General features: G+C 49.3%; 1 protein-coding gene across 1 annotated transcript in view; it reads right to left on the bottom strand.

Annotated features, from left to right (window-relative positions):
* LOC138268285 (Fc receptor-like protein 3) overlaps nucleotides 1-15,951 on the bottom strand; it is a 494,378-nt gene that overhangs the window by 320,388 nt on the left and 158,039 nt on the right. The window lies entirely within an intron of this gene.

The raw sequence follows: 15,951 nt of genomic DNA on the forward strand, positions 1-15,951 counted from the left end.
AAAATTGACGGTGACTCCGAAAACCCTTGAGGAATTCGACACCAACTGTAAACTCTGTCTAAGAATTTGAAACAAAAGAGAAATTGGCTGTCCTCATGAAGAGGCACCGAAAAGAATGCTTGTGACAAGTCGATGACTGAGAACCACTCGGCATCGCAAGGGACTTGAAACATTATCACAGCTGGATTTGGTACTACAGGGCAGCATTTAATTATGATGTCATTTATTTTCCTCAAGTCCTGTACAATTCGGACCTTTCCACTTGGCTTTATTAGTCCCATGATTGGTGAATTACATGGACTGCTTAACACTTCTTTCAGTACTCCCTGTTTTACAAACTCGTCAATGAGTTGGGCGACTTTCATGAGGGTGTCTTGTGCCATATGGTATTGTGGGGTCTGGGGAAAGGTTACATTGGGTTTTACGGTCACTTTCACTGGTTCCACTCCTTTCACCAATCCCACCTCTTTTCCTGTCATATCCCACACTTCTTTTCCGACTGTTTCCCGTAATTCAGCTGGAATATCTGCTTCAGTGACAATCGGAAAAAGGGTAATCAGAGGATATTCTTCATCGACAGTTTCCATCTCATCCCCTTCTACACTGTCCTCTTCTTCCCCATCACTGCTCGTCTGAATTCTAATTCCATCGTTCGAACACATAATCGAACATCCCAATTTGCACAATAGGTCTCTCCCTAACAGTGATATCGGGCTTGAGTCACATACCACAAAATTATGTGACCCTTGATAGTTACCAATTCTGACTTGTACTGGATCTGTGATTGGGTTCGTCAGGTACCTGTTTGCTACTCCCACTACTTGAACTGTTCTCCCTGAAAGTGGCAGATTTGGTACTTCAATGCTCCTAACAGTGGAACGTGTAGCTCCTGTGTCAACCAAGAATGAAACACGATGGCCCATAACTCTTCCCTCCACATACGGGCCCTTTTGATCAACTTCCAAGGATGCTGCAAGCACACAATTTCCCTCCTCATCTGAACTTTCACTCTCCCATGCATCGTTTATTCCATTCTCACTGTGTAACGGGAACTGATGTACTGTGTCATTTTGATTCATTCCTTGACCCGTGACCTGTTGAGGAAGCATTGCTTGCTGCTGATTCATTGGTGCTAAGGGTATTTGCATTTGCTGATTAGGTACCATAGGAAACTGCTGTTGCATTGGCTGCAATTGTGTCATTTGCACACAAGGCATTTGCACCTGTTGCGGTTGCATGGGTTGTAGACCCTGCATCTGGTTCATATTGTTTTGAAAATTTGGATTCGGACCTCTCAGTTTCGGTCCTCTCATAGTCTGAAATGCATTGACATCATTGTTTTGCTGACCTACACCTTCCTGCACCATCATTGGGCACTCCCGTTTCCAATGCCCGACAATTCCGCACGTGTGACATGGCATCACCTTCTTCATTGCCTGTATACCATTTGGAATCATAACGGTATTCAAATCTGGACCATTATTGACAAAACCTCCTCGACCTCTGCCTCTCATCTGTGGCTGAAACATAACATTTCCCTGTTGCTGCTGCTGCGGCATCTGTTGTTGAAACCCTTGCAAACCTTGTAAACCTGTCTGAGCTGCTCTGAGCTGCATCACCATCACCTTTTCCTTCAATCTTTTCTGCTTTGTCTCAATCTCATCACTGCAGTATTTTGCATAATTCAACACTTCATCGATCGACTTTGACTGCCAACAAATCAAATGCGATTTAATCATCTGGCTAATTTCGGGTCTCAGCCCTTCCACAAACCTGAACACAAAATGGAGCATGTCTTTTGGTTCAATCGTTTCCGTGCCACTGTAATTTTTAAACGCTTTCAACAACCTCTCATAATACGCGTGTATAGATTCTTTAACCTCTTGAGCGGTCCTGTCAATCCTTTGCCAATCCACATTTTTCGACGCAACCTTGGTTTTCAAGTGCTCGATCACCTTGTGGTACAAACTCATTACCATAGGTGATGGCGCACCTGTGTCCCTATCTCTCTCTGGTTCACTCGTCGGCCAACCTACAGCCCTTTTACAATCTTCCCACAAATCAGCCGGAACCACAATTTCAAATAAGGTATTCAGGTCTTCCCAGAGACACTTCGCGAGTTTCACAAATCTATCCGTTTGTTGATACCACTCTATCGGCTTCTCTCTCAATTTGGGAAAGTCATCCGTAAAGGATTGAATATCGCACCTGTGCCATGGTACATGCACAAGTTTTCCCCCTGCTGTCTCTCTCATTGGTAACATGGTTATCAGATCGTCATTCTGTTGTTTTTTCTCACTTCGTTCTGAAGTGTTTTCCTTCTTTTTATCCTTTTTCTTGACCCACCTGCTTTCCCACTTGTCTAAACATCTCCAAACCTGTGCACTCTGCAGTATCTCTTTAAGGTGTGTTTTCATCCCTGCGGATCTCATGTGTTCAAAATCTTTTGTCTCGAAGTCTAACCTGTAACTTCTGCTCAGGTGTTTGGTCTTACCTATATCGATCTTGTTTCTGTCTGCAATTTCTTGTAACTTCTTATGTATGTTGCTCACTTCTTTTGTAATCCTAGGGCACATGTATCTTAGTTCTTCCTCTGTGTATGATTCTAATCTGTTCAAACCCATTGTTCCTTCTACCAGTTCATCTGCCTCCATCCCCAACCTTATTTTATTCAGGTATTCTTCTCCCTTCCCGCTTGATGTACTCTGTGGGGAGTTCAGGCTGTTGAACCATTGTGTCAACTGTTGCGCGTTTAGTCCCATCAATGTAGCAGTTACATCAACTGCCATCGACGGTTTCTGTAATGCTTCAGTCTGTGAGGTTAACGGTACTAATAGTGGTGGATGTGACCTTACCACGGTTGACGGAGCACAAATTGGAATTGGACTAAACTCCGACAAGGACCCAGATCCATTTGGCAGTGCCGCTATCGGAGTTGTCTCTGGAGTGGTTTCTATGCATCTTCTCCCTGTCCCATTCTGTATCACTAAACCTTGGTCGCTGGTGCTTGAATTTGCCTGTATGTACAGTGGTACTGGTGGACCTACAGTGATAGGTAGAGATATTGCATCTGGATTCTGTCTGTTCCCCGAATTCTGTGGCATGTTAATCCCCACATTGTGGTTCATCATTGCTGGCATACCTAACTGGCTTTCTATTACTCGCACTTCTTGTGTCTGCTTTTGGGGCATCGAGAACTGTGTTGATTCAGCTTGAATCAATGTCGGTCTCTGATAGTTTTGTCCTCCCTGCACCATTGAATCGGAAGTCATTCCCATGTTATGCTCATCACAACAGTGCCTTTGAACCTGTGGCTGATAGTTATCAGCAGGTTTCAATGTTGGCACGTCTGGGTACATCCTCTGAACCCGTGGTATTCGTGGTGAGAAAGGCATGTCAGAACTGCTCGGCCTCTGAGATCTTCTCAAATTTGGCGTCACATTACCCTGTATTGGTTCTGGAGGGGCAGTACTAATGCTTGAGCCTTTTTCGCTTTCCACATATGGTGGTGGGCGATCATTCAGTAATTGTATAATGAACTCCTCATCATCTGACTCGTCTCCCCTTTTCGAGTTTCTATTGCTCTCTCCTTCCCTGGACTGACTCCTGTTTGTCTTACGGGTGGCTTTCCTTCCTTCCGTCTCCTCTTCCTCGGCAATCGCTGGAAACAATTTAATTCCCTGCAATACGTCTGATCTCCAAACCTTTTGTGTGCTGTCCCATCTAGCATCCGCTAGGGTCTTTTCTACTTTCCTTATTCTTGTCTCAAATTTCTTTTGTTGTTGATTTCTAGCTATTAGCTCCCAAATTGCCAATGCCTCAAACTGTGCTGGCCTTGGGGGTACTTTCATGTCGTATAGCGCAAACCTCAGATTTTCTAAAACCCTTAGGTTAAACGACCCGTGGATAGGGAACGCTACACTTCCATGTTGTTCTGTTAATTTGCACCATTGCTTTAGCCAAAGACACGGCGCTACACCCTTTTCTTCAATGACGATGTAAGCTGGTGTACCCTCAGGCGGTGTTTCTTCTCCTACATTTGCTTTAATATAAACATCTCCCCTCATGGCACTCTTAAATGCTTTGAAAAATTTCATCCTTCCGTCTTTTGTTTTTCTGACAATATGTAATCAATAAGTGACTTTAATTCCCGGAATACTCTTCGCTTGCCTTTCCCCTTCCAATTGCGCTTCACGGACTGCGTCCAATCCGTGCGCGACCCTTCTCACCAACCGACCTATCCCAGCACGGCTCCTAGTGACGTCACACTCACACACTGCGGCTGACAAAGTCCTGCGGCTTGTCCTCTTTTCATTCAGCTTCACTCATAAACTAATTTCTGCAATATAACGCAAGCACTTAACCAAAAGAATAAAACAGATCTGTCGGTTTACTACAGGAAGGGTAACACAACCGCTTCAGAAACCTTAGGGATTTTTCACTAGCCTCGGCAGTTATTCCATCTTTCTCGGTTTCCCACTTTCGCAAGCAAAATTTGACCCGCAAACTTTACTCTCAACTGATCAATGAACTATTCTAGTGCACTTTAGAATTCGTCAAATCTCAAAGTCGAAGTTTTCTTTCACTCTGCAACATTCATACCGACTTGTTGACCACGCCCGATCAACCTATTAAACCGACCAGATCACAACATCAAACAAGTGTCACATACACTTTTCAACATACTCCGGAGTCTCTTGACCTCGCAGGGCCCGTCTCAACATCAACAACCACGTGGACAATTTTTCTGCTCAAAGCGCCACACACATGTGAAGTTCGACGACTTCCCTACTCTCACACCTTTGGAGTAACACTCCTCTAATATCTTTTAACCCCCCTTAAAATCCTCACAAACTTCTCAATTAATCTGCGGCGATAAGCTGTGCAAGCGCGAAACCCTAACTTCACTCATACCGTCACTAGAAACGCTGAGACCGTTCTCATACCTGCATGTTCCTCATTCGCAAGCTCCGAGATCCCGGGAAAGTCATCGGGGACTTAGGGCATCATCATCTCTCCAACTTGTTTTATCAAAGAAAATTCTAACCTGACTCTGTCTATTGTTCGGATGGGGTCCCAAAGGGCTAAACCATCAATCTCTGCTACCATCTACTGATAACGCGTCCAGCCCTTATAAATTACCTATACCTGGACACGTTGGAGGTCGGTGAATCTTTTAACCGAGTCGGGCTCTCCTCATCCTCAATAGTCGAGTCACTCAGATCAATAATCAACAACTGTTGTAATCGGTAATCAGTACTCAATTAATAGACCAATATAATACATCGAAAATCAATAACAGTTGGTGTTTCGGTGCACCATGACCTTTCAGTCATGAATAACCACACCAGTTTATTAAAAGTTAGTGAATTTATTTCCCTATATTAACAAAGCTAGCACGATATATATGTGTCTCAAAACCAATTGATATATGTATATGAACATTACTAGCTGTCCATAACGGCGGAAGAAACGCAATCTACGTAAAATCTGAATAATGATACACTCTGTTATAGCAATGCAAATCACCAATGTGACTAACTGTATTTGACTAATTGCATACATTCGGTCAGCATAACAAGATTTCAATTCTTCATGGTACATTGAATGAAAACCTCGACTAACCTCTAATTAGCATTGGCATGTAGGACTTCATGCAAAACGAATTTAGTCAACACAAATTTGGAAAAGTTCTAGCTAGGATCCTATCAAAATAGCAGTTGGTACCTAAAAGGAAAAAAAACACAATGCATAATACATTTATCCTTTCATATTTACCAAATACAATCAGCATTCAAGAAAAGTCTTCGTCCTTCAGGTACCGGTTGATCAGCATGGGGCAAATTTCAAAGGGGCAAAGTTAAGGGCAAGCCAAATTCTGTAGGGTCTTCCATTTGAGGGTTCATAAGTTGGCTTCAAATTGTCCAATCAAAATTGTCTTTTACTAGCGCCCATTTATGCATACACTGTCCTTGGCGCCTTGGAACACAAATTGTATCATGGTTTGCCAATTATTTTACTATCTGTACCTTCATTGTCCGCACCTGCAGAGACTGACCTTGTATCAAAGGGGATGTAACCGGCCTAGCACGAAACCTTGGAGATAAGTGTACCAGCCAGTTTCTACTGGAAAAAATACAACTTCAAGCAAGAATATATTTCATTAATTCAAGGAAAAAAAGAATCACGCAGTTAGAATTTGAAACCAAGCAACTAGGCCAAAGCCTGTACTAAATTTAAGCTAAGCAAAACAGTTTTCAAACAAGAAATCATGGCATACATTTGCGATTATGACGGATTAATACATTTTTAATACTTCATGATTAATAAAGCTCGTTTATAATGATGGCGAACTACCCCGAGGGCACATTTTCCCTCATATATTATTTCTTTTACTAACATCACTCTATATTATTAGTTTGATTATGCAATATGTATGAATATATGTAGGACCCTCTTTTTCTGCGTCATCACGGTATGGCTTGAATACATAAACTACATTGTGGTGAGTCCCATACTGGGCCCCCCAACCGGTATCTTGGTTCCTCTCTCAGCTTTCTTTTATTGTATCCAACAATTGAAAGGAACCTGAAACTAGTAAGGACTACTGTCTGCCAATAGATCCTAGCTGTTCAAGATAAATGAGTAACAACACAATTTTTTTGTAAACAACTAATATTGAAAATGTTTCAATTGTGAAATTGTTAGAGTGGGAATTAAATGAAACTTTGCTGAGGCCTGTGGAAGGAGTTGTGGTCTTCAGAGTGTCTCAATCATTCCTGTTATGTTCACTCTTTTAGTGATGTCCACCCTGTTTCCATCCCCGTCTCGACCATTTGCATATTTTACACCTCATCTTTCCTCTTTAGCACCCTCTTTTCGCTCTCCCCTAAATGCAGTTCCTCACATCCCCTTCACTGCACCACCCCAAAACACAACTCACCCACTCACCTGCAAACACGGCATTCTCTTTTACTTTAGCCTTGTCAATATTTTGACAACTGGGTTCTTCCTTCTCACACACAATTGCACAGAATCACAATTATGACTAGTATACATGATCATTGCTATTGCACTCTGCATAGAGGCCAAAGATTAGTTTACCATTAATTCTGAACCAATTTTTTACATCACACAAGGTGTAATATAATAAAAAATAATCACCTTACCTCATCGGTCAATCTTCTTTGCTCACCCACATTCTGACTCTTTAAAATCCACTGTGCTGTCTGCTGAACTGAAGAGCTGTGGATGCCAGGCATGGGGAAACTAAGCATCACACACCTCAGCCAAGGAAAGCACTTCTCTCATGCTGTTTGCAATAGTAAGCAGCATAAGAGCAATGCAAGTTTTGGCCGGCACAGGAGAACACAGCATTCCATCTGAGACCAATGGGCTATGTCTCTGCTTCCCCACCTCCCTGACAGCGATGATTGGGAAAGCCTGAACTGCATATGTCAGGCTGGCCACAAGCAAAATACCAGTGAATTTGACATGTGCAGTTCAGATACACAGCCCCAGCTGGTGACTGCAATAAACCACACCTCCCAGCAGTATAGCTCTTGTCTGCATTGAGATACAGCTCTGTGGTGCCCCCACCCCATTAAGGAGAACAGTAATGTACTTGGGATAATGTATGAGGTGTAATGGTTCACAATGGCATGCAAGCATGGCTCAACACCCGTGCGCCCCTATTGAGAAACCACCCCTATTTAGCATGGGGCTACAGGGAAGCAGCTGGGTTGTATTACCCCACCAGGGAATTCACTCCAGTAGGCTTGACAGTCTTGATGTGTTAAGGGTTCACATCATTTCCCAGTCTTTCATTAAAAGGCCATATTATGAGATATCGTTCCTCGAATTGAGGCACAAGATCTCCACACTAAACCGATCTGTAGTCAGAGAGGCATGTAGGATTTACACACTCTTGCCTCATAAACGCAAAACATGCAGCCTGGTCTGTATTGCCTAAAGCCATATCTACCTCAAGTAATAACCTCAAAAACTGAAACAAATGACGAACACAATTGGAGTATCACCTCAAGCAGAAAGGTGCAGTTTTCATGGCCTTAGTGATAGAACATCTTGGTGTTATGAACGTATTGGAGGTCACTGATTAACAAGTATATAGTAAGGATAAGATACCCAAAGGCTGGAACATTTCCAGATAGCCTTATTACTTTCCCACTAGTTTGATGGACAGCTTAAGGCTATATTGTGGGTTCTGTGAGTCTTGGGGAATTTTTAGATTATTGGATGGCCACCTAAGCCCCTTCATTAATAATTATGTGTATCTATAGAGTGTTCTCTTAAAGGTTTTTGAACAACATTTATTTTATTGTACTTTTTATACCAATTCAATCCCACATGATGCCAAACAATCTTTTGGAAATGGGGTCATACAAACATATGTGAAATATATCTTTACAAGGGCCTCAAAAATCCTTTGGAAGAGAGAGAGAGAGAGTCAGAGTAAGAGGAGTAGAAAGTGAGAAGGATAGAGTTTGAGATATGGAAACCAACAGTGGTGAGATGGAGAAAGAGAGCATTCTCATTCCCAGGGAACCCATTTGCCCACACCTTAAAATATCTGGAGCATAACTTCAGGAAGGTGTTTGGAGTGTTACACCCTCCTAATAAATGTATTTTCAGGTACATAGTTGGGTAGAGGTGCTTTCAGTGGGGCATGGTAAGGTATCTTTAGGATTTCAGCAGGATCATTTACATACACAGAGAAAAAAGGCATGCACACTCTCATCCTCTCTCTGTTTTGAAAGTTTTCAAAAATGTTGGTTAATTTGCAAAATACTGAATCTTCACCAACTTAGTACCCCTACCAATCTGTTTTACTGTCACCTTCCACTGCCCCTTAAGCTCCTCTCTTGCACCATGCTTGTTGTATAATTTATTTTAACTTTACAAGCCAGCGTGATTGTTGGAAAATCTGAAGCTTACAGTCCCCCAATATTACTGCACAGGCTACGCCCCCGGTCTCTGTATCTCTACAAGTTGCACCCACTTTAAGCAGGACCCATAAGCAGAGGTTGAGAATCTAATTCCTTTACCATAAAGTGAGGTAACAATTGAGACAAAAAGGACTTACGGAGGTGCTTCCGCCTCCTCTTAACATTTCCTATGCAAGTGTCATAGAAAGCTAAAAGGAAATAAAATTGTGGGATATTTCTATAATAACAAATTAATAAAATTTGACATTATGTTCCAAATTTACAAAAATATCCACATAACACAACGCAGCAATAAAGGGCAAGAGTGTGAGCGTTCTGTAAGGAATAGTTTGTTAATGGAAGGTGACTCTTTCAGTAAAAAAAGGATCATTTAATACTTTCCCTGCTTTGTATGCATGCTGTTCAATGCAACACCCACACCAAGTAAGAAAAAACAAGAAAAATTTAAACATTTCTATATGGTTATGCCTGCATTGAGGAGGCGTAATATTTTGGAGCAAATACGTGTCTATGAATATTTCTAGAGAGGGATTTGCATCAAAACCCTTGGGTGGTTGCATGGGAAAGCCCATGTATCACTAATGCAAAGTCCCTTGACACTGTCAGGGAAGTAGCGCCAAGCGCAACTTTGCCTTACTTAGAGAAATAGCCAACACAAATCCTGACTTGGGTTGCATAGTGAGTTCCAGCATAACACTTTGTGTCGGGTTTGCATTACAAAGTAACACAAACCTGGTGGAAAGCATTAGTAAATCTAGGCCTTAGGATCTCATTTGGAGTGGCCTGGTAAATTGTGCCCCCTACACAGGCACCTGTTTACACAAGGTCAGCTATTTTAAATTAGATGGAGTTTTCCGATGCCCGAATTTAAGTTTCAGCCGGTCAACCATCCGAAGTTTAACAGGTAAGAAATGTCTAGTCCACTCCATGACAGGCAGATTTTGGTGCTACCATTTGGAAAGTTAAAACTCGTGATAGGATATATTTACTGATCCCCAATAAATATCAATCTCTATGGTATCAGCCTATTTAGTACCCAGTACAATAACGTTACCCCGATAGGGCCACTCGTAATGAGTGTAAAAGAAAGTAAAGATTGATGTGACTGGAATGCCAGAAAACACTAAGGGGGTCATTCTGACCCTGGCGGTCGGTGATAAAGCGGCGGCCAACCCGCCAACAGGCTGGCGGTTCAAAAAATGGAATTCTGACCCTGGCGGGAACCGCCAACAGAGCCCGCCACTTTAACACTCCGACCGCCACGGCGGGACAGACAAACAGCGCGGCGGTCACCGCCAACAGGCAGGCGGCAGACAATGTACCGCCCACCCTATCACAACTCACCAATCCGCCACCTTTTCCGGGGCGGGAGCCCCGCCGATAAAAACACGGCGGAAACAGACTACGAACAGGAAAACGCTCACCTCTATACACTCCACGAGGACGGAGGACAGCATGGAGCCCGAATTACACATCCTACCCGCTCTCGTCTACCTGCTCATCTACCACGAGTACCATCTCCGGCGCAGACGACAACGGTGAGTACCCCACCTACGACACAGGGGAGGGGAGGAGGAGGAAGGGTTACGGGCACACACATACGCATCACACCCACCCCCCAACTATCTACACACCAATGCAGAGCACCAAGTCAAAGTGACCCCACCCAAACCCCCCGGAATAACGAAAAGATATGATTAAAGTGAGAAACAACATTTATGTAAAAAATAGGTTAATTGAAGACATGGTAAAATAGGAAAATGAAGCAAAAAATTTCAAATGTAAACATTGCGTGACCGAGAAATAGAGGCAGAAAGTCCTGCACAGTCACAGAAATTGCAAATGTCCGTGGGCCAAAGTGTATCAACACATGGGCAAAGCCCACACAGGAGACCTGAGTCCGTTGGAGAGAACACTGCAGGGGCATCAGATGACAAAACTACAGGCACCTCAGGGGGAAGGGAAGGGGGGGCACCACAGCCACATGAGTCCACGACGCCAGATCCAAGAAGGGGCCACCATGCCCACTGTTCAATCCTGGGGAGTGCAAAGCCACAGTCTCTCAAGTCTCTACAGTGGGTGGCTTGCCCACTGTCATATCCTGGGGAGTGCAAAGCCACAGTCTCTCAAGACTCTACAGTGGGTGGCTTGCCCACTGTCATATCCTGGGGAGTGCAAAGCCACAGTCTCTCAAGTCTCTACAGTGGGTGGCTTGCCCACTGTCATATACAGGGGAGTGCAAAGTCACAGTCCATCAAGTGGATAACAGTCTCCACAGGCAATGGGGGAGGCAGGGTGGCCCGAGTGCAGCGTGAACATTAGCACGACACAGAACCGGCACAGTCATTGGGCCAGCGGTGCTTGAGACGGCGGGGCCCAGCGGAGCGGTGCTTGACAGGAAGGGCCCAGCGGAGCGGTGCTTGAGACGGCGGGGCCCAGCGGAGCGGTGCTTGACAGGAAGGGCCCAGCGGAGCGGTGCTTGAGACGGCGGGGCCCAGCGGAGCAGTGCTTGACAGGAAGGGCCCAGCGGAGCGGTGCTTGAGACGGCGGGGCCCAGTGGAGTGGTGCTTGACAGGAAGGGCCCAGCGGAGCGGTGCTTGAGACGGCGGGGCCCAGCGGAGCGGTGCTTGACAGGAAGGGCCCAGCGGAGTGGTGTTTGACAGGAAGGGCCCAGCGGAGCGGTGCTTGACAGGAAGGGCCCAGCGGAGCGGTGCTTGAGACGGCGGAGCCCAGCGGAGCAGTGCTTGACAGGAAGGGCCCAGCGGAGCGGTGCTTGAGACGGCGGGGCCCAGCGGAGCGGTGCTTGACAGGAGGGGCCCAGCGGAGCGGTGCTTGAGACGGCGGGGCCCAGCGGAGCGGTGCTTGAGACGGCGGGGCCCAGCGGAGCGGTGCTTGACAGGAAGGGCCCAGCGGAGCGGTGCTTGACAGGAAGGGCCCAGCGGAGCGGTGCTTGACAGGAAGGGCCCAGCGGAGCAGTGCTTGAGACGGCGGGGCCCAGCGGAGCGGTGCTTGAGACGGCGGGGCCCAGCGGAGCGGTGCTTGACAGGAAGGGCCCAGAAGAGCGGTGCTTGACAGGAAGGGCCCAGCGGAGCGGTGCTTGAGACGGCGGGGCCCAGCGGAGCGGTGCTTGAGACGGCGGGGCCCAGCGGAGCGGTGCTTGACAGGAAGGGCCCAGCGGAGCAGTGCTTGAGACGGCGGGGCCCAGCGGAGCGGTGCTTGACAGGAAGGGCCCAGCAGAGCGGTGCTTGACAGGAAGGGCCCAGCAGAGCGGTGCCTGACAGGAAGGGCCCAGCGGAGCGGTGCTTGAGACGGCGGGGCCCAGCGGAGCGGTGCTTGACAGGAAGGGCCCAGCGGAGAGGTGCTTGACAGGAAGGGCCCAGCAGAGCGGTGCTTGACAGGAAGGGCCCAGCGGAGCGGTGCTTGAGACAGCGGGGCCCAGAGGAGCGGTGCTTGAGACGGCGGGGCCCAGCGGAGCGGTGCTTGAGACGGCGGGGCCCAGCGGAGCGGTGCTTGACAGGAAGGGCCCAGCGGAGCGGTGCTTGACAGGAAGGGCCCAGCGGAGCGGTGCTTGACAGGAAGGGCCCAGCGGAGCGGTGCTTGAGACGGCGGGGCCCAGCGGAGCGGTGCTTGACAGGAAGGGCCCAGCGGAGCGGTGCTTGACAGGAAGGGCCCAGCGGAGCGGTGCTTGAGACGGCGGGGCCCAGAGGAGCGGTGCTTGAGACGGCGGGGCCCAGCGGAGCGGTGCTTGACAGGAAGGGCCCAGCGGAGCGGGCCTGTCTTGGCGGGGCCCTCTTCAGCGGTGCCTTCTTGCACGGCGGGGCCCTCTTCAGCGGTGCCTTTCTGCACGGCGGGGCCCTCTTCAGCGGTGCCTTTCTGGATGGCGGGGCCCTCTTCAGCGTTGCCTTTCTGGACGGCGGGGCCCTCTTCAGCGGTGCCTTCCTGCACGGTGGGGCCCTCTTCAGCGGTGCCTTCCTGCACGGCGGGGCCCTCTTCAGCGGTGCCTTCCTGCACGGCGGGCCCTCTTCAGCGGTGCTTGTCCTGTAATTCCAGGGAGTCAGACCTGGGCAGGACTCCCTGCTCAGTTGCCCTCCGACCGTGCAGTTGCTGGACCCTTCGGTGACGGTGTCCTGGGCCCTTGGGTGTCCTCCCCCACACCCGGGATGGGGCTTGTGGGGCCCTCCTGGTCCGCGCTCCTGCTGCCTGACTTCTCCGCCCTGCTGCCCTTGCCCTCCTTCGCTGTGGCTCTCTGGGCCTTGCCTCCCCAGGATGTTGTGGCAGGTGAAGCGTCCGAACTTTGGTCCTTGGGGGCAGCCGTGGCACTCCTCCCGCGGCGGCCCCTCACTTTCCGGGTCCTCTTTCCAGGGGGGGGGGCTGGCTGTCCCCTTGCTGCTGACCGATGTCTCACTGCTGGCAAAGGGGGGACTCCAAAATCCATGGACTACGCTGACACGTGAACCCGGGCTGGTGGTGGCTGAGGTGCTCTTGGGACTCTTAGCAGATGGAGGGGGTGGGTCAGGTGAGGGAAAGAGGTCAAGATTGGAGAGGTAAAACTTTTTAGGACCAAGGTAAACGGTAGGTGCAGTGGTTATGGGAGTGGAGGAAGAGGAGGTGGTTGTAGGAGAGTCAGGTGTGCTGTCCTTGGGTGAAGGTGCATGGGCTGCAGGCTGTCGTGAGGTGGTTGGCTGTTGGGTGGGTGGCTGCCTGCGTTTGTGTGTCTTGGAAGAGGGGGTGACAGACACAGTGGGAGAGGACACAGGGGATGTGTAAATGGCAGTGGGGGTGGTGACTGCACGTGTGAGGACTGTACTGGAGGGTGTGCTGGTGATGGGTGTACTGGCTGTTGGTGGTGTGCATGCAGGTGTGAGTGTAGACGTCACAGGGAGGGAGGAGGGAGACGAGGAGGTGGGGGACACAGAGGTGGTAGTGGCTGTTGGCATGTCTGCATCTGGGTGTTGCTTGGGTGAATGTTTGTGTGATCTGTGGTGCTTATGTCTGGATGAGCTGCCCTTGGGTGTTGAGATGTGTGCAGGCTGGTCTGATGGTGTGGATGGGATAGGCAGAGGAACAGGAGACAGAGACAGGCTGGAGGCAGTTAGAAGAGGGAGGCTGGAAACAGGGACAATGGCTGCCGTCAGTGCTGAGGCCAGAGAATTGAACGATCGTTGATGGGCAGACTGACCCGAATGAATGCCCTCCAGGTATGCATTGCTACGATGCACCTCCCTCTCTACCCCCTGGATGGCATTCAAAAGGGTAGTCTGCCCAACAATGATGCTCCTCAGGAGGTCAATGACCTCCTCACTGAGGGCAGCAGGGGTAACAGGGGCAGGGGCTGAGGTGCCTGCGGCGAAGGAGATGCCCGCCTTCTTGGGCGAGCGGGCACAGAGCGTCGGCTGAGGGGCTGCTGGGAGGGCGGAGCTGGTACGCTGGGTGGCGGCTGTACCTGTAGAGGCGGGGGGCACGGATGTTGCCGCCACCGCTAGGGAGCTCCCATCCGAGGACGTGTCGGTGTCGCTGGTTTCACCACGGCTCCCCGTTGTGAATCTCCCCTCGCCCTCCGTATCACTGGTGGCCTCGGTGTCTGTGCCATGGCCCACCGGGGCCTTGTGAGTCGCAGCTCCCTCGTGCTCCGGTGCCAAGTCTCCTCCGCCTGATGATGCTGAAGCACACATGCACAAGAAGATAAAGAAAAAGGGTGGGGGGAGACATAATAAAAGGTTGAGTACATGCATTGTCAACACCGTTGGCGGAGAGGACAGACACAGGAGCCTCATGCACTAAGCCGCGCAATCGGGGTACACTACTGAGTACTTGTGACTGGGCCAACAGGTCTAGGGACAACAAACGCGCACATGGGTGATGCAGGACCATGGCTAGCTGTACCTGTCACCGTACAGAGGTGGGGGGCGGGGGCACAGGGACATGGCTAAAGGAGAGGAATACAATACAGAAAGCGCCCTGGCCTAATGTCACCCACAGCCCTCCTCCCCCACCCAGGCACCTCCACTGCGCGTAAAGATAGCTGAATGTGCTGGTACTCACCCCCTTGTGTCTGCTGTGATGTCGTCACGCGCCCATCCAAATCGGGGTAGGCCACCGCCAGGATCTGGGACATCAGGGGGGTCAGGGTACGACTGGCACCCCTCCTAGGTTGGGAGGCCATCCCCAGCAGTGACTCGGCGGTCTTCCTGGTCCCGTGGCGGATGTCCTCCCACCTCTTGCGGCAGTGGGTGCCCCGTCTGTTGTGGACCCCCGGGGTCCGGACTTCCTTGGCGATGGCACGCCAAATGTCGATCTTCTGATGCGCGCTGACCTATTTGACATGTACAGGGTGGAAATTGAAATATCATCAATTTTCCGCATGATAGATGCGATTGTCCCCCCCTCCCCAACCTTGCCATGTGGCACATGCTCTCATCTGTCGTGCCTTGCACTCGTCATTGTCCCCCCACCCCACCATCTTACATCCACCATACACAACCCAGGCATAGCCCATTCAACGTGCACACAGTGTACTTACCTGTTGGTCTGGAGGACCGTAGAGTCACGCATACTGGGGCAGGACCCCATCCACAAGTTTCTCCAACTCTTCTGTAGTGAAGGCAGGGGCCCTTTCCCCAGTCGCAGCAGCCATTGTATCTCCCAGACCGAGGTCACAGCAGCACTTGCAGTATAGGTCCTCTCCTGTGGATGATCAGGTCTCGAGTGATTAACCAGATAGAAAATGGCGGTCACGGCCGCAGCGGCGCGTACCGCCGCGGTGCGTTCCGCGACCGCCGGAGCAGCTAGTCATTGGCTCGTGAAACCCATAGGGCTCGATGTTAACCAATGCGGCTTTGCGCCGCGGTCTTCGACCGCCTACCGCCACGGTGTGTCACGCCAGCGCATTGACCTCACATCCCACTGTCACACTTCTCAGGTCAGGCAGCCGCCATTACAAGGGACCACAGGGCTTAATTACTACTGCGTCACACAGGCCTAGGCC

This window comes from Pleurodeles waltl, chromosome 12 (genome assembly GCF_031143425.1).
Source record: "Pleurodeles waltl isolate 20211129_DDA chromosome 12, aPleWal1.hap1.20221129, whole genome shotgun sequence".
Classification (NCBI taxonomy): domain Eukaryota; kingdom Metazoa; phylum Chordata; class Amphibia; order Caudata; family Salamandridae; genus Pleurodeles; species Pleurodeles waltl.